The sequence below is a fragment of the Chrysemys picta genome, chromosome 6, assembly GCF_011386835.1.
Source record: "Chrysemys picta bellii isolate R12L10 chromosome 6, ASM1138683v2, whole genome shotgun sequence".
Taxonomy (NCBI): domain Eukaryota; kingdom Metazoa; phylum Chordata; order Testudines; family Emydidae; genus Chrysemys; species Chrysemys picta.
The window spans coordinates 94,051,921-94,071,975 of NC_088796.1; the positions used below are offsets into that span (position 1 = coordinate 94,051,921).

The window sequence follows — 20,055 nt, forward strand, 5'->3', positions numbered from 1 at the left end:
CTGGCTCTGCATATACTCCAGGACAATGCGCGTGGTGTTCATAGTGCTCATAATTGCCGCGGTGATCTGAGCGGGCTCCATGATCCCAGTGCTAGCTATGGCGCCTGGTCAGAAAAAAGGCGCGAAAGTAGTATCTGATGGACCAGGAGAAGGAGGGAGGGCGGGAGGGAGGGAGGGCCGAGTGACGACATGGCGTACAGGTACAGGAACAGGGAGAAACACAAACAACTGTCACACAGAATGGTCCCCCCAAAGATTAAAATGAAAACCCTGGGCTTAGCAGGCCATTGATTTCACGGAGGAAGGGGAAGCATATGACTACAGAACAAATCTATTTTTTACATCTTAAGGTGGCAGCCGACGGTGCAGCATGAGTGACAGCCATACCCATACCAGTATGACGATGACGGATACCAATCATAAAATACCATCATCTGCCAAAAGGCAAGGGGCTGCTGCTGTGTAGCAATGCAGCCCCACGTCTGCCAGCCCCACGTCCGCCAGCACCCAGCATCGCCCTCGGCCTCTTCTGGGTGCTTAGCAGACAATACTGGGCAATTGGCAGAAAATAGTATATTACGACTGGTAGCCATCATCATCGAAACAGTAGCATGTCTGCCCAGGTGGCCATGATTGACAGCCACACCAATACGATGACGACGGGTACCAGTCATAATATACCATCGCCTGGCAAGGGGCTGGTGCAATGCAGCCCTACGGCTGCCAGCCCCATGGCTATCACTCATGCTACACCGTCTACCGCCAAAAGGCAGTTAGCAGCTGCTGCTGTGTAGCAATGCAGTCCCACGTCTGCCAGCACCCAGAGGACATATGGTGACGGTGAGCTCAGCTGAGCTGAGCGGGCTCCATGCTTGCCGTGGTATGTTGTCTGCACAGGTAACCCAGGTAAAAAGGCGCGAATCTATTGTCTGCGTTGCTGTGACGAGGGGGGAGGGGCCTGACGACATGTACCCAGAACCGCCCGCGACACTGTTTTGCATCATCCGGGCATTGGAATCTCAACCCAGAATTCAAAGAAAAGGCGCGAACGGCTTCTCGGCTCTCTGAGCTGTGGCGCAAACGTAGTATCTGACGGACTAGGGGAAGGAGGGAGGGCGGGCTGAGTGACGACATGGCGTACAGGCACAGGGAATTAAAATCAAGAACGGTGGCTGTGCATCAGGGAGAAACACAAACAACTGTCACACAGAATGTTCCCCCCAAAGATTAAACTGAAAACCCTGGGCTTAGTAGGCCGTTGATTTGACGGAGGGAGGGGGAAGCAAATGAATACAGAGCAAATCTATTTTTTACATCTTAAGACGACGGTGCAGCGTGACTGATAGCCCTCGGCATCTTTCTGGGTGCTTGGCAGCAAATACGGGGCGGCGTATGACGATGGTCTTCAGGCCTATTGCACAATCGGCTGCTCGGGGAAGACTCTGCTAACGTGCGATGACCCGACTTGTAATAGGACGGCTAATAGTCGTAATACACCATTTACTGCCAAAAGGCAAGCCCCACGGCTGCCAGCACCCAGATCGCCGATGAAGGCTACCAGTCTACTGCACCGTCTACCGCCAAAAGGCAGTTAGCAGCTGCTGCTGTGTAGCAATGCAGTCCCACGTCTGCCGGCACCCAGAGGACATATGGTGACGGTGAGCTCAGCTGAGCGGGCTCCATGTTGTCTGCACAGGAAACCCAGGTAACCCAGGTAAAGAGGCGCGAATCTATTGTCTGCCGTTGCTGTGACGGGGGAGGGAGGGGCCTGACGACATGTACCCAGAACCGCCCGCGACACTGTTTTGCATCATCCGGGCATTGGGATCTCAACCCAGAATTCAAAGGGGCGGCGGAGACTGCGGGAACTGTGGGATAGCTGTGGGATAGCTACCCATAGTGCAATGCTCTGGAAGTCGACGCTAGCCTTGTACTGTGGACGCGGTCCGCCGACTAGAGCACCTAGAGCATTTTATTGTGTGGACACACACAATCGGCTGTATACAACCGATTTCAATAAAACCGGCTTCTATAAATTCGAACTAATTTCGTAGTGTAGACGTACCCTAAGAGGAGCCAGACAATAGTGTGGGGGTTTCACAGGGGCTAATTCCAAGCCAGGATTCACAGACAACTCAGAGAGATGCCATCGTAATGGAGTTAGTTGGTTGCAGCTGAGATTGTTTAGATTCTGCCCCTTGAAAAGAAGGTGTGGCTTTCAGAGGGAAGAAGAACAAAGATTGTGTTGTATGGCTGAAAGCCAGTACTGAGAATTATGGGAAAATATAGGTGCTATCCTGTCACATTGCACTTTTTGTTTGTATAATTTTGTATTTCAAACTATATAGAAGAAGTGCAATTACGGACAAAAGTTGGTCCAGTAAAAGATACTATTTCCACCCACCTTGTCTTTCTAACATCCTGGGACAACAACACTGGAAACAATAATATTAAAGTCCACTTGTGATAGATGAATATAGTTTATTATGCATGCTAGTGTATGGGCATTATTAGTAAATAAGTAACATTCTTATAAAGCCAAGCTTCAGTGTAAATTCCACAATCTAGCTTAAGGATATATGCAAAAGGCTTTATTATTATATAATGAGTTAATTGGTTCAAGGAGTTCAGTTACGTTACTTCTAAAAAAAGTAGACTAGGAGAATGCTGTATAAAGATGTGCTATGAATATTTGTTCAAGTCTTTAAACACATTTACTTCAGCCAAGTTTTGTGTTAATTTTTTACCAAGATTCACCTGAGTTCTTTGAACAGGAGGAATGCTCATGGAAAGCATATTTTGAACTTGCTTTCTTTGAGCATCATCCCCAGAAAGTGGTTATGGGATATACACTCATATAATTAAGGCACAGAATCGATATCATCTAACTTATATGGCCAATCATGAGTAAGCAACATAGCTCAGATTTCACATAGCTAGCTGTACACATGAAAAAGTTTTGATATATTTGAGAATTACACTCTGTGCTTTTTTTCTGCAGTACACCTATGAGATGAAATTAATTGATTAAATTATTCTTTATGAATTATTTGATCACGTCTAGAAAGAGTAACTCCATAAACATAATAAACTAATCATAACAGAATCAAAATTAAGTTTTAGCAACCAGTAAAATAAGTCAAGTAGGGTATCCCTGTCTAGTACGTGAGAACTCGGAGAAATAAAAAGGAAAATATTCTTCTCTTGGTATTATCCCTTACTGGTGTTTGGAACCTTCCCAAAGCAATAGCACAAAAGCTAGCAAGGAATTAATGGCCGCTAGCTATCTGACAACCACTTCACTACAAGATAATGGACAAAAAAGTTTCCATTACTTATACAGTAGTTACACAGCATAATATTTGGCAAAGGTGAGAAGTGCTGTTTAATATCTCCCCTCTATACAGTTACAGAAGATTCTGTTCCTTTACCTTAGGAAACTGTTACTGTACTAATGGAATGGATCCCGAAGGACTTAGGTTTCCTTGCTTTGAACATAGATTATTCTGACTTTCCATAGTTCACCTTGATATAGTAGCTCTTGATACTCTATTACCTTGAATATGTCTTCTGTACAGCACAAAGAGCCTGAAATTGCTCCCACTGGAGTCAGTGAGAATTTCAAAATTGAATTCAATTGAAGCAGGATTGGTTGCAAACAGAATTCAACGTTCTGCAGAACCTGAAGACACTGCTGGATACAGTGTCATTGTTCTCAGCTATGAAGAGACTGGCATCTGCACCTTGATAATATTGTCCACTGTTATAAGCATATTTTCCATTCAGGTGCTCAAACAGGCCATCCAGAATTGCAAAGTGCTGGACTGACAGCAGACCAAGTTACCCATCTGTAGGCCTTGAAAAATAGTTACTTTGGTTACGTGCATATCCAAGCCAGCCCTACGGACATGGCCTAGATCAGCCAGTTGTCTTCAAAATATAGGAAATAGTGACCTAGTTATATATTGAGAACTTCCTGTCCCAGGGCTGACATCAGCACCATCAAATATATGTATACTTTTACTCTACAGTTAAGCCAAAAAGAAAGCTTATACTAGAATTGCTGACGCAAGGTCCTCTTGATGCCAAAAGACAGAGGGGAAAGGGGTGCATATGAGATCCCAGGGTCTGATATCTGCATACTAGTCCATCAGAGAATGTCATTAAAGTCTCTAATAAAAGCCTATGTCACAGGTGTTATAATTATTGTGAAATGTTTATACAGCAAATATGTGAAGAGTTATGTGTATATATATATTAAAAATTTGTTCTCTGGGTTTGTGAGTGAAGACAGGTCACCAAAAGGCAATTCACCTACTTTTGACAGGCGGGGGGAAGAGATGCTTGTCTCACTCTGGCTGGTCATGTGGAAATTAAATATTGTATGTTTCACAATGGATGCCCATTTACAGTTTGAGCAAAATGCTAATCAACAAATTGCCAGGGCTGGAGGAAAAAACAAAACCAACAGGGTCAGGATTATCCTGTTTGGGAGTGAGACAATTAACTTTTGAAACTATATCTGGAGTGCTGATGATTCCCCAGATATTCTGTCAATCTGTAAGGACAAGCAGCCAGACAGCTTGATCTTATGGGAAGGGATCTCAGTCAAATGCTGTGAAAAGGACTTGTGGTAACCTATCTTGTTTGTTAAGTTAAGGCTCTAGAAAGCACGTTATGATCTTGTTTTATATGTAACCATTTGTTTCCAATAGTCTTACTTTCTATCTCTTGAATCTCTGTTCTTTGATAATAAATTTATACTAGTTTTCATTATACACCTCTACCTCGATATAACGCTGTCCTTGGGAGCCAAAAAAATCTTACCGCGTTATAGGTGAAACCGCGTTATATTGAACTTGCTTTGATCCACCGGAGTGCACAGCCCCGCCCCCCCCGGAGCGCTGCTTTACTGCGTTATATCCGAATTCATGTTATATCGGGTCGCGTTATATCGAGGTAGCGGTGTATATGCAGTGTGTTAAGTAGAGTGATGATCCTGCGTTGAATCTTGCAAGCTGCTGTACACTATTCCTTTGGGAGTAGTGAATCTGAACGTTCTGTGAGTGATCAGTGGAATGGGGGCTGAGCACTCCAGAGGGATGCTCAGGAGTTGGCATGTGCCTGTCACTAACCCATACAGGGAGAGCAAGTCCTGCAGAGGCACAAATGGGAGGGCTTGTGTTGATAGAGGCTGGTAGAGTCAGGCAGGACCGGCTCCAAGGTTTTTGCAGCCCCAAGCGGTGGAAAAAAAAAAAAAAAGCTGCAATTGCGATCGGCAGCACTCCGGCGGCAGCTCCACCGTGCTGCTTTCTTCTTCGGTGGGAATTCGGCGGCAGGTGCTTCCCTCCGAGAGGGATCCACCGGCGAATTGCCGCCAAACGGCCCGACGTGCCACCTCTTCCCCTTGGCCGCCCCAAGCACCTGCTTGCTGGGCTGGTGCCTGGAGCCGGCCCTGGAGTCAGGGAGCTGATCCACAGCTGGCACAGTGCTAAAGGCAGCTGGTAGTGAGGTGCCATACAACTCTGGGTACCCCTGGGAAGCATCACATCAGCAGCTTAAGCATGTATGTTCCTTTCTTCAGAAGGGGGTCAAGAACTGATTCTCTTGGCTGAGCTCACATTGATCTGAGTTGTGCTTGAAGAGAGTGGAAAATGTTCAACAAGGTATCATCGTCTTAGTTAAGAAAAACTAACCCTGCAACTAGTCAGCATAAAGCAAGGAAATCCCTTAAGAACAGTGTCTAGTTTTATAAAAGCAGCCAGTGGGGCCAGGGGAGAGTCTAGGCTCAACAAACCAAGGCCCCATTGGCTCCAATGAAACAAATTTAGTCCATTCCACCAAGTGCACGTTTCCTCTGATGAGAAATAACTTTGAGGGCTTGTCTACACTTACTGGAGGATCGATGCTGCAGCGATCGATGCATCGGCGGTCGATTTAGCGGGTCTAGTGAAGACCTACTAAATCGACTGCCAAGCGTTCTCCCATCGACTTCTGTACTCCACCAGATCAAGAAGAGTAAGGGGAGTCGATGGGTTGCATAATGCGGACCCTGTGGTAAGTAGATCTAAGCTACATTGATTTGAGTTACGCTATTCATGTAACTCAAATTGAATAAAGGAGGATGTAATGGGGTCACATGCACCTCAGACTTTCAAAAGGCATGTGCCTGTACACTCTCTCGGTTTGTGGAGGGTCCTCAAGTGACTCAGTCCTCCAACTTAGTCACACACAGTCTGTATGTCAGGGGTTCTCAAACTGAGGGTCAGGACCCCTCAGGGGGTTGCAAGGTTATTACATGGGGGGTTGCAAGCTCTTAGCCTCCACCCCAAACCCTGCTTTACATTCAGCATTTATAATGGTGTTAAATATATAAAAAAGTGTTTTTAATTTATAAGGGGGGTTGCACTCAGAGGCTTGCTATGTGAAAGGAGTCACCAATACAAAAGTTTGAGAACTACTGCTGTATGTGAAATAAAACCCCCTTCCAGGGAAACAGTCTGACAGGAGGGCCCTAACTCAGTACCCCTTGGTTTGGCTTTCTTTCCCTGTAGCCCTGCCTAGGCTCAGGCCCTTTAACTAGTTCTGGCCCTGATATGGAGTCATAGCCCCAGGGCTTCCTTCCTGGAGATGCTATCTTCCTGAAGCCCTCCCAGGGCTCAGTCTTTACTCAGGACCAGCAGTAAGAAAAGAGCTCCTTCTCGCTCCCCCAGTCCCTGCCAGTACTGAGCTATCCATGGTCCTACTGCTCTTTCAGCCAGCCAGGAACACAATTCTCTCTCCTCCAGCTCCCAGCAGCAACTGATCTCATGCTGGCCCCGCAGCTCTTCTTATTCTAGTCTGCTGGGCCCTGATTGGCTGCTCCCTGCAGCCCCTTTCCAATTCGCTGTGTCCCCTACAGCCACTGTAGGCAGGTTGGAGAAACCTCTCCACTGCCCTTTTCTAGGACTGGGGGTAGCAGGGCTGCAAGGCCTCCAGCAGCGGGCCTGGGGGCCTGGTTCACCCCACCACACAGGGTAATGTAATTAATGTAAATCAACATGAATTAATGGAAAATAGATTGTATCAAACTAGATATCTGTTTTTGATGAGATTACAAATTTGGTTGATAAAGGTAATTGTATTGATGTAATATACTTAGATTTCTGTAAGGCATTTGACTTAGTACCTCATGACACTTTGATTAAAAAATAGATTGACATAAAATTAACCTAGCACACATACAGGTTAATATTTTTGAAAGTTTGAGGGGAAATGGTTGAGATATTTTTTAGTATGAGGAGAGTGAGGTAAAATAATTTTCCATTATTTAAAAATAAAAAGGCTTTGGGAAGAGCCATACAGCTGCGTGTTGAAGGGTGAAATCTGGCATGGAAATGCACTATAGAATAACTTTCTAAAAATTAAGATTATTTCAGGGGTTTAGAGCCTCTTGTGCCAAACTAGGAATAGCACCCCCACCCCCTGAAACAGAGTGCCCTTGGATTTTCACTGGTATCAGCAGAAAGCAACCTCATGGCTGTTCCTGTGGGGAAGGGGATGTCACTCCAGGGCTCCCCGAATGGAGGACATAAAAAATATCTCAACCATTTCCCCTCAAACTTTCAAAAATATTAACCTGTATGTGTGCTAGGTTAATTTTATGTCAATCTATTTTTTAATCAAAGTGTCATGAGGTACTAAGTCAAATGCCTTACAGAAATCTAAGTATATTACATCAATACAATTACCTTTATCAACCAAATTTGTAATCTCACCAAATGCTGCATTAATGGGGTAGAAAAAAAGGGGCTTCACCTCTACTATCCCCTGAAAGCACTATTAATCCCTGCAAACAGTGCAACCATGTGGGGGTGAAAGGCATCCTCCAGCTGCCTGAGCTCCCCCTCACTCCTGCTGAGGCAGACAGGATCACATCAGCTTCTTCCTCCTACTACAGGATGATTCTCTGGAGCGCCACAAGCAGGAAGAGTTGTCTGCCCTGCTTCCCCCATCCCAGTCTCCTACAATGTTATCAAGAGTTCTTTTGATCATGAGTGTTTTTGTTTTTTTACAGCACCAGTTATTGGAATAAAAAGATTGCATTCATCTCAGCTTTATTTAAACAAAGTAACTTCCTAGCTTTCTGTTGGGGAGTAAAGCTTGTAAATGTGGAGTGAGTGCATCCTAGTGGTTCACAAAGAAAATAACTTATGTAAAATGATTTTTTTAACCTAGTCTCATGATGATGTTTTGGTGATTTGACTCCTGATTTTTGAATGCTTGCTGTTGGCTATACTGCAGACTTTTGGTGGAATATGAAACAAATTTGCCACTCTGAGGGGACTGCAAAAGGAGGGGTGCAGGGCAAGCAGGTGGCAGCTCTTCTTCCTGTCCAGGGTGTTTTGAGGACAGTGGTACTACTAACAGGAGAAGCAAGGTAGGCCTCCCTGCCTCTACAGGAAACAAGGGGAGATGAGAGGCCCAGAAGCTACTGCCAATAGCTGTCTATCTCCCTAGACTGACCTAAGGAGGCTTTGAACTGGATAACTAGTCCACTGGATAAACCTAGGCTGCAACTTCTCTCTCTTGCCTGTCACTGTGAGCATTACTGAAGATAAAGACCCCAATGAAAGGAACAACCAGAAATGAAAGCAGGACTTTGAAATGATACAAGGTCTTCCACACAAACATACTTTGTATAGTTCCCTTTGCACTTTCTGTAATTCCTCATGCATGAGTCAGCATATCTGATGTCACTAATTTACAGTAGTAAATACTGAGATAACATTATCTAGTTTGTGCGGTCTGAGTATGAGTCCATTCAACAAGGAATAAAAATGGGCCCAAACCTCCCGAGAGAGCTTCTTGAATTATGGCTGCTTACACTCAAAGGGTAGTGTAGCATTCATTGTTCATGCTCCAGTGACATGACATAATAGGAAGAAGAGGAGTACTTGTGGCACCTTAGAGACTAACAAATTTATTAGAGCATAAGCTTTCGTGGACTACAGCCCACTTCTTCGGATGCATATAGAATGGAACATATATTGAGGAGATATATATACACACATACAGAGAGCATAAACAAGTGGGAGTTGTCTTACCAACTCTGAGAGGGATACAGACTAACACGACTGTTACTCTGAAACATGACATAATAGCTCATTTTATGGTGATAAGCTGAGCCCTCTAAGTAATCCAGATGTTTCCTTGATCACCGCACTGGTTGGTGCAAGCTCCTCCCACCCCACCCATCCTATTTAACAGGAAATCTTCATACCTGGTTTCTTTAACTTCCTTCATACATGCATCATTCTGGGCGTTGCCTTTTTGCCTCCTCTGTCCCACAAATGGATACCCCTATGTGGTATGGCAGAATCATTTGAGATAGGTGAAGGATGTGGTGGAGAAGTTCATGGATGGAATTTGAGCCTTGTAAGAGTGGATAGGGCTCACCTGAATGACTTTGCTGTGAGCTAGTTATGCTTCAGGGTGTACCTCTTTGCTGAATACCCTTCTCCACAAAAAGTAGCTTTCTTTGAAGGTATCACCTCAGAATATACATATGCTTTTAGTTTTGAGAGACATTCCCTTGCTTTGGGAATGAAAGAAATCTAAAATGGCTCCTGAACTTCTCTGAGTTTGGGAACATACCCATACAGCAAACATTCACACAAGTATAGAGTTTTAATCTGGTTTTACAGACAGGTCATGAAATCATGGGAAGAAGTATAGTTCTTCCTTCTAAAAATAAACTAATAATTATTTACTATTTGTATTACTGTATGTGAGCATTTTTATAATGTTGCACTTCCATAATGGTTTGCACACCAAAGCACTGCACAAACATTAATTAAACCTCAATTCTTTGCATTGCTAGCTCTAATGGGTGAACAGAGAGTTTAAAGGGCTTCCCCAAAGCCATTAATATAAGTCATTGTCTCAGGGAGTTCCTGGATTCCAGTCCCATGGTCAATCCACTAAATCAGTAGTGTGCAAATTGGGGGGGGGTGTACCCCCTGGGGGGACATAAGAGCTTCTCTCACTGGGGCATAAAGAAACTGGGATCCTGCAGGTCCCACATGACCCCCTGCCATAATAGCAGGAGTGGAATAAAAATAGAATGAGTATTGTAGGGCAGGAGGAGAGCAGGATTAAAAAAAATAGTCCTGCCATGCCACAAGCAACATGAACGGTTCACACAGCTGCCGCTGCTCTCTAGCCACCCAGTTCTGAAGGTAGCACCATCACCCGCAGCAGCGCAGCTGCAAGGGTGGCAATGGGGCACAATGGGGGTGAGGGTGGGGGTGTGACTAGAAGAGTTTCCATACCACTACACTAGATCATACTGTAATATGAACAGACCACAAGGGCCTAACATATAGTATATGAAATATCCTATTGCATTTAAAATTATATTTATTATTAATATTTGTACAACAGGAACATCTAGAGTCCTCTATTTGTGCTAGCAGCTGTACAAACACAGAAGGAAAAGACAATTCCCTGCCCCCAAAGAGCTTACAATCTAAGCATAAGGCAAGAGAGGAGGTGGAGACAACAAAGCGCCTGGAGAGGGTGCCATATTCTACATCAGCTGCGTGATGCAGAGAGGAGAGGTTTGTGTTAAACACCTGCCATCCTGGCGCTGTGAAGTTACGCACCTGCTGCGTGTATCTCCTCCCAGCAACGTACCCCCCTCTCCCCCAAACATTCCTTCCTTCCAGGCCACAAGTGCGGGAACCTCGCGGAACCTTCCCCCCCTCTGGGTGCAGGCGTGCAACTGTGGCCTGGACAGGGGCACCCCGGCAGCCGCCAAGCAGCCCCACTCCCCCTGAGGGCTGGCGAAGGGTAAGTGGGGAGGAGATGAAGCCCGGCGCTCAGTGCGAGCCGGGCGGGGGAGGAGGAAGGGGAAGAGCCTGGGCTGCTGCCGGGCGGGGCCTCAGCCGGCGGCGCAGCCCTGTGTCTGGGAGGCGCGCAGAGCACCAGGGCTGGAGGGGAGGGAGGCCGGGCCGGCTCGGTGCGTAACTTCACCCAGCCTGCCAGGAGCAGGAGCAGGAGGACGGCGGGGTCTTACCGCTGCCCAGGGACGGGACCGACCTCTCCACGCCGGGCCGGCGGGCTGAAGCCCAGCCCGGAGAGAGAGGGCGGCAGAGCCGAGCCGGAGGCTGCAGCTTGCCACGGCTGGGCGCGCTGAGCGCTCCGACAGCCCCGGAACTCACCGCGGGGGTGCAACTGGGCTGGAGCGCGGAGCCCCCGGGCCAGAGGCAAGTGCGCGCGGCTCGCCCCCTGCGGACCGGCCTGGCTGCTCTCTCCGGGGGCGGTGCGGTGCGGGGCTGTGACAGCTGCTCCTTCAGGGACCCGGACTCCTCCGCCCCCTCCCAGGCCGGGTCCTGCCGGCTGCCAGCCGGGAGGGACTCGTAGGCAGCAGCCTGGCTAGGGGTGGGTGGCAGCGGGAGAACTGTGCGGGCACCGCCGCTCCCGAGGGTTGGGCAGTAAGGGGCTGTCCGGGCACCGAAGGGGGCTGGCACCCGGGGTGAAGAAGAGGGATGGTGTCAGTGGGAGGGGGCTGGGGTGGCTGCTGGTGGGGAAGAGGGTGGCGGCGTGCAACAGCGGGGTTGCATGGGCCCCTGTATGTCGCCGGGGAGGCTCCGTCCAACTCCTTTCACTGCTAGCTGTGGATCCGGATTGAACAAGTGGGGTGGTGGTGTAACGACATCAAATGCTGCAAAGCCTTTCCCCACCCCACGCCTTTCAGACTGATACTGAACCCTGCGCTGGTTAACCGGGGGAAGGGAGATGGAAAATGTACAAATTGTTCCGCTGTTTCAGTTACAAAGGCAGGTTTGTTTATTTGCTATCCTTGCAGGTGCTAATCCGTCTCTGCTGTTGCCTTGTGGTTGACGGGGTGGATTGTAACCTGGTTCTTGGAAGTTGTTTAGATGGTTAGCTACCTTGTTCCGTGTCAGACAGTAAAATCAATGCTCTGGAACAAGAATAATACTCCATTAACACTCTTACACAAGTTACAATTTGTACTGCTACTTCCAACAAAACAAGCACAAACCCCTTCATATTGAGGCCCTAAGTGCCTCAAACACTATAGTGCTGCTAGGTCATTGTAAACCTCAAGGTATTTAAGGATTTGTGTTTTCCAGAATTTTGCCTTCTGGTAATTGAAACATACTAACATGGAGAGAGCAACAATTAGTTCTTTACTTCACAGTTTTGTAATCACAGCAGAAAATTATCTTCCCTAATCTCAACCTTTGCTGTAGCAGTCTGGTAAAAGGACAGACATCTTCATTAAAATGTAACAGTATATAGAAGATTGGTTTACATAGATTGTTTAATAGAGATTTTCTAAGTAGGGGAATCACAAGTGAGGTAATAATGATTTATTTGGCTTAATATAAATCTGAAATAATTTCAATGTGTACTGAGAAAATACTCTCGTGAACAAGAGAATGTATACTAATTATATACCCACACCTTAACGAATCCATGCATAGATTATAGGGCTGGTAGCCTGATGATAATTGCAGTAAGATTTGATATATGCATGGAGGTCTGGTCCTAAAATATTATGTCCTCTTTGAAAAGAATGCCACTACAGTCTAATCTACATATATCTCCGAACTTGACAAACTTCCTATAAGTCTATAACAATTTTTGTTAAATTTCAGGGGTTGGAGAAGTCAAGGCTTTTACATGAATTACGTCCTGATCCTGCAGACTTAACTTAAACTGAAACTCAGTGAGACTACACACATGCTTAAAATTAAGCATATGCATAAATCTACGTAGGATAGGGGTTATGGTGTGAATCTGTGTTGATTAGTTATTTCAGTGTTTGGAAGAGTTGAGAAGGACTAAGGCAATTGTGATAGATGGATTTAAGACTTTAAATTTGCTGAATAACGTCCTGAAACAGGAAACAGTCTCATAAATATAGCAGACCTATCTTGGAGTATCACTGGGTGGTTTACCTAAAACAGCAGTGCTTCCTGGAACCAGCTGATGCACTGTTTAGGTAGTCAATATCAATCTGGAGTGTACTTAGAGTTTTTCCTCTTCACCATATGAAAAACAAACCTACGTGTATTTGCTCTGCTTATTACTGCTTCAAAAATCTATAAATATGTCGCATTAGGTCTCCTAAAGAAAATGTCAGTAGTGGTTGGCTCATGTCACTTTAAAAGGATGTTGCTGGAGGTGAAGAAACAGAGTTCTCCTTTTCAGAGACAAAACAAACTACATGTTTCTGTAAATGTTTTATGCTGATCTTCAATAATGCAGGAAGGACTCAATTCAAAGCAGAATTTGAGGGGTTTTTTTCTCTTAAACTTAATTTAAAGAATATTGGCTGTTGAGAGAATTTGAGTTTAACATAATGGTAAAAGAATTCTGAAGAATACTTCTTTAAGAACTTTAGTTTGTGACCTAGACAGAAATTTTCAGAGCACAAAATACATGTACTGCTGACATGGTAGCCATAGTGGCTGCTTTGGCATTTTCAGCATTTTTCAAACATATTCTTCCTCAATACGTTCAACTTTCATGGGGTTTTTGGTACATAAATCTTTGTGTCATAGGCACCTGAAAAATATAATTCAGGAAGAACTGTCTACAGCTAATGGAAAAGGTCTGAATAGAGAAACATTGTTTTCCAAATCTGCTTTTATAATTAAAACCCCCAGAAAAAGCTCATACATGGCAAGTAGTTACTAAGCATAAAGCATTTAGAAACATTTTTCTTTACTCTAATTTTGATTCCCATCCCACATTTTTCTACCATGCCCCCTCATTACATAAGTGGAGAATCAACAAGTTTGGGAAATGATCCTTCATCTGTTGAAGCCAATGGGATTTTTGCCATTGTTTTCTTGTTGATGCAGGATTATGTCTGTGACTTTGTTATAGCAAAGTATTTAAGCCTGCACTTAAGTCTCATTGAAGTAAATGGGACTTAAGCATGTGATTAAAATTGTGTGAAATGTATGAATTATGTTTTTCTCGTATCTAATACCCAAATAAATTAACCAACGCATCTGATTTTTTGACACCAGCAGAATTGACCGGAAGTTCTAAAAGTACCTTTTTGGTGGTTTGTTTAGAGTTTGTTTATATAGTACTAATAGCTCATTATCTCATGCATAACCAGAGAGTGGATATTAATGTAATGGAGCTGCATCATACAAAAAGCAATGGATGTTAAGTCTCTTGGCATTGCTCAAAGAATTCAGGGAAGAACCTGGTGTGTTCGGCAACATTCCCTCTTTTAGTGCTTGATCAGCTCCTTCAAGGCACTGAGTCCTTCAACTTTTTTGTTGCAGTGAGAGATCGGAGTGCTGCACAGCTCCCACAAAGTGCTGAGCATGTTGCAGGATTGGGAGCTGCTACTAAGTGCATAATAGTTGTTTTATTTGCCTACTGCAGTCACTGTACTGCCAGTGTTTTAACTTATGACTTTGTAAAGTGCTTTAAGATATTTTGAGTACAGAAGGAGCTGGGTAAACCTTTGTTACCCTTAGTGGCTAGTTGGCACCAAAGTTTAAACATATGTAGGCCAAAGAAGCTAAAGTTTAACTAAAAAATATTCAGTAACGGCATTTAGAAGTATAGAAATAAGTAGTTAAGGGAAGGTAGATGTGTATTCAAATACAACCACAGTTCCAACAATCACTTACAATATAATAAATCTGCACTTATGAAATATTGTATATTCCAAAACCAACTTTAAATCTGTCCTTCAATCCTTGCCCAGCATGAACCTATGAAACAGAGAAAGTCTTTTATACCTACTCACACCGGGTTATATACATTTTGAACATGAGCTGCATAGCTTCTCAAATCACCACTGTATAGCCCATAGACTCACTCACAGGCTGTCTTCTGTTATATCTGCTCATTTTGGGCTGGGGTACTAACACTTCAATTCTTACTCTCCCTATACAGACTTGGCCCTCTTCCCCCATTCCAGCTTCTGTCTATGGTCAAGAGACTACACATCTCATCTTCATCACATACTTTACAATCCAGAAACAGAAGTCTTCCCCCATTCCCTCTGAGGCAGAAAGCTTGAACTACCCCATCTGCCCTCCCTATATGAACGGGAAATTCCATTCTACCTTCCCTATTCATCCTCCCAATGTGAGTCAAAGAACCATACCATCCTCCTGTAGGCCGCACATTTCCCAATTCCAATCCGCTTTACATGTATGCCACAGACGGTCAGACCGCAGTGTAATTTATTCATCAAATCAGCTAGTGTTGTTAATTTTATACTAAGGAGGGGAGAGAGCAGCCAACATATGTGCTGAGAGTATTGTTTTAATTTGCAGTAAATGGTGTGGAAAAATGGCACAGTTGGAGTCATTGTAAGTATTCCTCTTTATCCCCCATTACTCACCTACCAACATCAGGTGTGTGTGTGTGTGTGTGTGTGTATATCTATATCTATATATTTTTTTAAATGTGCAGTGTGAGATTTTTCCATACAAGTCCCTCCCTCCCCCCAAAACCTGCAACACAAGAACATTAAATCTGCAAAGTTAAGTACTCAACTCCTATTCTGACATTTATCAGCACACCCTTAACTCTGTCATATTGTGTATATACAGTTTGCTATATCTTGTATTACAGAATCATAGACCATATTTTCTACAGGACACCTGCCTTACTCATTGTATGAGATGGATGGTTCTTAATGAATGTTGCAGCTTTCTTTTTATTTTGTAACAAATCTTTGAGGCAGGATTGTATTCACAATTCTACTGAGAACCTCATGCCAGTTTCCCTTCAAGCTGGTTTAACCTCAGTACTTTGGCTCTCTGGTATGAGAGGTATAGGGAGTGACATTCAGTTTTTTCTCTTGCTGAGTTGGGTTTAATGAGAAATCTCTGACTACTGGAATGAGTCCACAAAATGCCACACTCTCCTAACATTTGACATTTTGTTATACTTGTGTACACCCTCCCATTATAATTAGATACAATAACTTTGCTTAACTACAAGCTTCCCTCCCCACCCCCAATTGTAGTTAACACATTAGTTTTCAAAAAGAGAGGTTTCTTTTTAGAAAGTCTGAAGGGGCAGTAATAACTTATCAGGGACCCAAAGAAAATGTGGACAGTCATTAGTTTTAATTGGGGTAACTTTTAAAAGTAATGTTAGAGAGAACAGGAAAAAAGTCATTTTCCTTCGGAGTAAATCTGACCATTTTCATGCCAAGCCAGTTTTCCTAGCCAAAGTTGCAAGGAGGCTAAAAATTTGTCTCAAAATTCTGTTCGTTGCATTTTTTAGGGTCTGAGCCAAACCCCATTGAAGCCAATGCGAGTTTTTCCATTGAAATCAGTGTGCTTTGGATCAGGCTGTTAAGGTAATAACTTTCTAGCTGTGAAAGGGGCTATAGCTATTAATTTATTCATGCATAGTCAAACCTTCTGTTTTTAATTTGTATAACCAGCCAAAGTTTTTTGTCTCTTGTCAAGATTTTCCGTGTCCAAGAGTGAATAAAAAGAAAGTTTATCCAATGTCACTGTGGAATAAAATTTGTTAGCACTTAAAGTAAGGCTTGTTGATGTTTCCTCTCAGATCTGGTGATATGCATATCCTTTGGTGTAAGTGCTGTCAAAGATTTGGCATAAAAACAATGTAGTAGTACAGTAGCCATATAAACAAATGGTTTAATAGCATTAGAGCTCCTGAAAGAACATCAAAACCATCCTAAGTGGACAGAAGCCAATAATAATGAGCTTTATTTTTTATAGTTGCCTCGTTAGGTTTAAAAATTTTTAAAAAGCCCATTTCAGGAGTAACAGTTCAGTATAGGGCTTAATTATAATCCATATTGACAAACAAATCTATAAAAATCAAAGGCATGGGTAAAATTTTCAAAAAGCTCCAAAGTCCCATGGGACTTACAGGGTACTTTTTTTGAAAGCATCTATCTTAATATTTTATTCCCTAACTTCAAGATAAGGATTAATCTGAACAAACAAATTTCCATGTCTGTAAAGCAACTTTTTTGTCAGCAAGTACACATCATAAGTCATACTTTCAAAAAGAGACAGAACACAGGAATTGTGCAAAAGGTGGGTGCACTCCTTTTGTAAATTTAAAATTCTTCATTTCCATGTAATGTTCATTACCTGCATGTGCAAATTCTTGTATTTGTGTGCACAAGCTTGTTTGCATAAGCAGTTATTTGGTACGTGTGCACAAATGCAGTTTCATTTGTGTAAATATAGGAATTTTGCATAGTTCACCTATTAGTTTTGAAAATGGGCTGTGTAGCTGATTGCTTTGGCTTTTTCCAAATGACTAACCGGGGGTGGATGGATGGAAGGAAGGAATTCAACTTCTCACCCCAGGGACAGGCTGTAATGCAGTCCTTCTGTAGCTGATCTCAGCCTCTGGGTTAGAATAAAGATGGCTGTCCTTCTACACCCACTGTATGGTAGTTCATAGTCAGTGGATCCACCTTGGTGTATGCTGATTAGAATCTCTGCTTCTTCTGCCTATGGCCCCTTCTATGCCTGCCTATGGCCCCTTCTAAGCCAGCCTATTCAGGGGTGGGATGGGGTCTGCTCTGTGATTTGTAGGCAGGAGTGAAGGTTCTCTCTTATGCAGCCACTCAGCCTGTTAACTCCCCCCCCACACGCTGTGTAAGACTTGGAAGCACAGAAATGCTGCTTTAGAGTCTTTCTCACACTCACCTGTGGTAAACTGGCTTTCAGGTAGTTGAAAGTTACTTAGGGCAGGTCTTCACTACGGGGGGGGGGAGGTCGATTTAAGATACGCAAATTCAGCTACGCGAATAGCGTAGCTGAATTCGACCTATTGGAGCCGACTTACCCCGCTGTGAGGACGGCGGCAAAATCGACCTCCGCGGCTCCCCGTCGACGGCGCTTACTCCCACCTCCGCTGGTGGAGTAAGAGCATCGATTTGGGGATTGATTGTCGCGTCCCGACGAGACGCGATAATTCGATCCCTGAGAGATCGATTTCTACCTGCCGATTCAGGCGGGTAGTGTAGACCTAGCCTTAGGCTCTGATCCTGCAAAGACTTACACATGTGGTTAGCTTTACATATGTAAGCAATCCCATTGCAGTCAAACTCTTGTATGTAAATCTTTGCAGGATCTGGACCTCGTTCCCCAATTCTGGAAAAACTCATGCATGCGCTTAACTTTATGCACTGTGAATGGTCCCACAGAAGTCAACACAGCTGCTCAGTCCACAAAGATAAGTATGTATCTCTTTGCAGGACTGGAGTTTTGTGAGTTTATTGCTTATTAAGTGCATACTAATCCAGATTTTTTTCTGACATACACACATGCTATTTTACAAAAAGAAATCCCCAGAAATTTTGTTTTGTTTTCTCCCCGACAAAAGAACTTGGGGGAGGAGAGATCAGTCCAACCAAATTTAGTCAGTTTATTCAAAACAGAAAGAAAAGAACTATTCCAGAAGATGTTTTGGCTATGAAATAGGAAACCTTTTCATGGAAGACCTCAGCTTCTGATTTTGTTTTGTTTTTAATAGAAGCATGATAATGCAACAAATACCCTTCAATAAAATAATTTGTGTGTTTTATCTGTTGCCAGATTTTGACTATTTTTAGTTTTATTGCGCTGGGAAACTGAATCTAACAATCCCTTTAATGGTGAAAAAGAAAATAACAAAGATTAGTGGGTATTTCTCAGGAGCCGTGGAAAACCAGACTTGGATTTTGTTTCATGCTTCAGGGCTCAAGCTAGTTTGACTATTGGAGACCAGGATGGGACCTAATGAGGGGGGCAGATTATCCTACATCTGCTTACTACAAGGTTCCTACAGTTTTCACTGAAGCATCTGGTGCTGGCCACTGTCAGAGATGGGATACTGGACTAGATGAACCATGGTGGGTCTGATCCAGTTTGACAATTCTTATGATAGCTTATACATTTCTAAACCTACAGTAGAAAACTAGAGGGAGATCACCGTGTTGAACAGGTGCCTTGAAATATGCTCTTTCGTTTCTCTTTTGGGATTGAAGTGCAAATAGCAGAATAAAAAACAGGGGAAAAAATACAAGAAGTTTCTTTAAAAGACTGAAGTTTTGTATAGTTTTAAAGAAAATGTAAATTTTGGACTTGAATATAATTAGTTTTAGATGATGCCATACATTTAGCAGAAACTTCATCTATATTACATATTCAGAGACAAGGCAACATTATTTTAGTGCTTTTAGGGCTATATAATAAAGCAATTGTATTTCCACATAACTCAGAGGGATATTTTTAACAGAATCCAAGTGTTAAATTTTTATTCATGCTATTCATGTAGGTGTACATTTAAAAAAAAAAATTACATTTCCCTTCATTTTCTTTTTGCTTAAGATTTGGCTTTCCCAAGCTGGAAATCAAAAGACCAATAGCTCAGAGCTATAAATAATTTAGGTTGAGATGGCTCTTGTAACTTTTACATAATCGAAATGCTTTGTGAAGGTTGTGTTTGCATTCAGAACTCACATTCTTTAGTTTTCTACTTAAACAGAGCAATGTGAGGAGCTCTTCTATTGTTAGCCAAAAAAGGATTTAATGAAGTACTGGATATTCTTTTGGTATGTTGTCTTTTGTTGTGCACTGTAGTTAATTCATAGGGTTTTGGAAACAAGGACAGACAAATAGTAATTGTTTTGACCTGTCCATGGAGAAATACTGTCCAATCTATTTAGTGTCTGATGTACTTTTAAGGTGCTCACATGCTGCAATGAAGGGAATCCTACAAGTGCCTAGATAGATTAATATTTGGTAAGATTTTGTGATGATGTGCACGTGTTCAGTGTTTATAAGGCCTCCTCGTCTTTTGGTCAGTGAAACACCTGGGATTAAAGTCTCTTTAATAAAACAAACTGTACAAATCCATGTTCACAGAGGGTTGGTTTCATGGTTATCGTTTTGCCCACCATGAGTTACTTTCATGGTGAAAGTAAGGGTAAAACTCCGACTCTTGTACTGCAGAAACACAGGTCACTACCACTTGAATTCAAGTAGCTTCATTAGCTGTTAGTATTTGACAAGTTCA

General features: G+C 43.3%; 1 protein-coding gene across 31 annotated transcripts in view; it reads left to right on the top strand.

Annotated features, from left to right (window-relative positions):
• The window catches only part of PIP5K1B (phosphatidylinositol-4-phosphate 5-kinase type 1 beta), a 221,687-nt gene that overhangs the window by 43,230 nt on the left and 158,402 nt on the right, over positions 1-20,055 (top strand). For 7 of the 31 annotated variants that reach the window (XM_065550498.1, XM_065550497.1, XM_065550510.1 and 4 more), the window contains exon 1: positions 10,917-11,249. The exons of 2 other annotated variants lie outside the window; for them this stretch is intronic. The gene's annotated coding sequence lies outside the window, so the exon portion shown is untranslated. Of the gene's footprint in view, positions 1-10,636; positions 10,834-10,869; positions 11,250-14,655; positions 15,136-16,966; positions 17,079-18,126; positions 18,236-20,055 lie in introns of those variants that run through there. 22 more of the 31 variants (XM_065550514.1, XM_065550511.1, XM_065550506.1 and 19 more) reach the window with 14 other exon arrangements.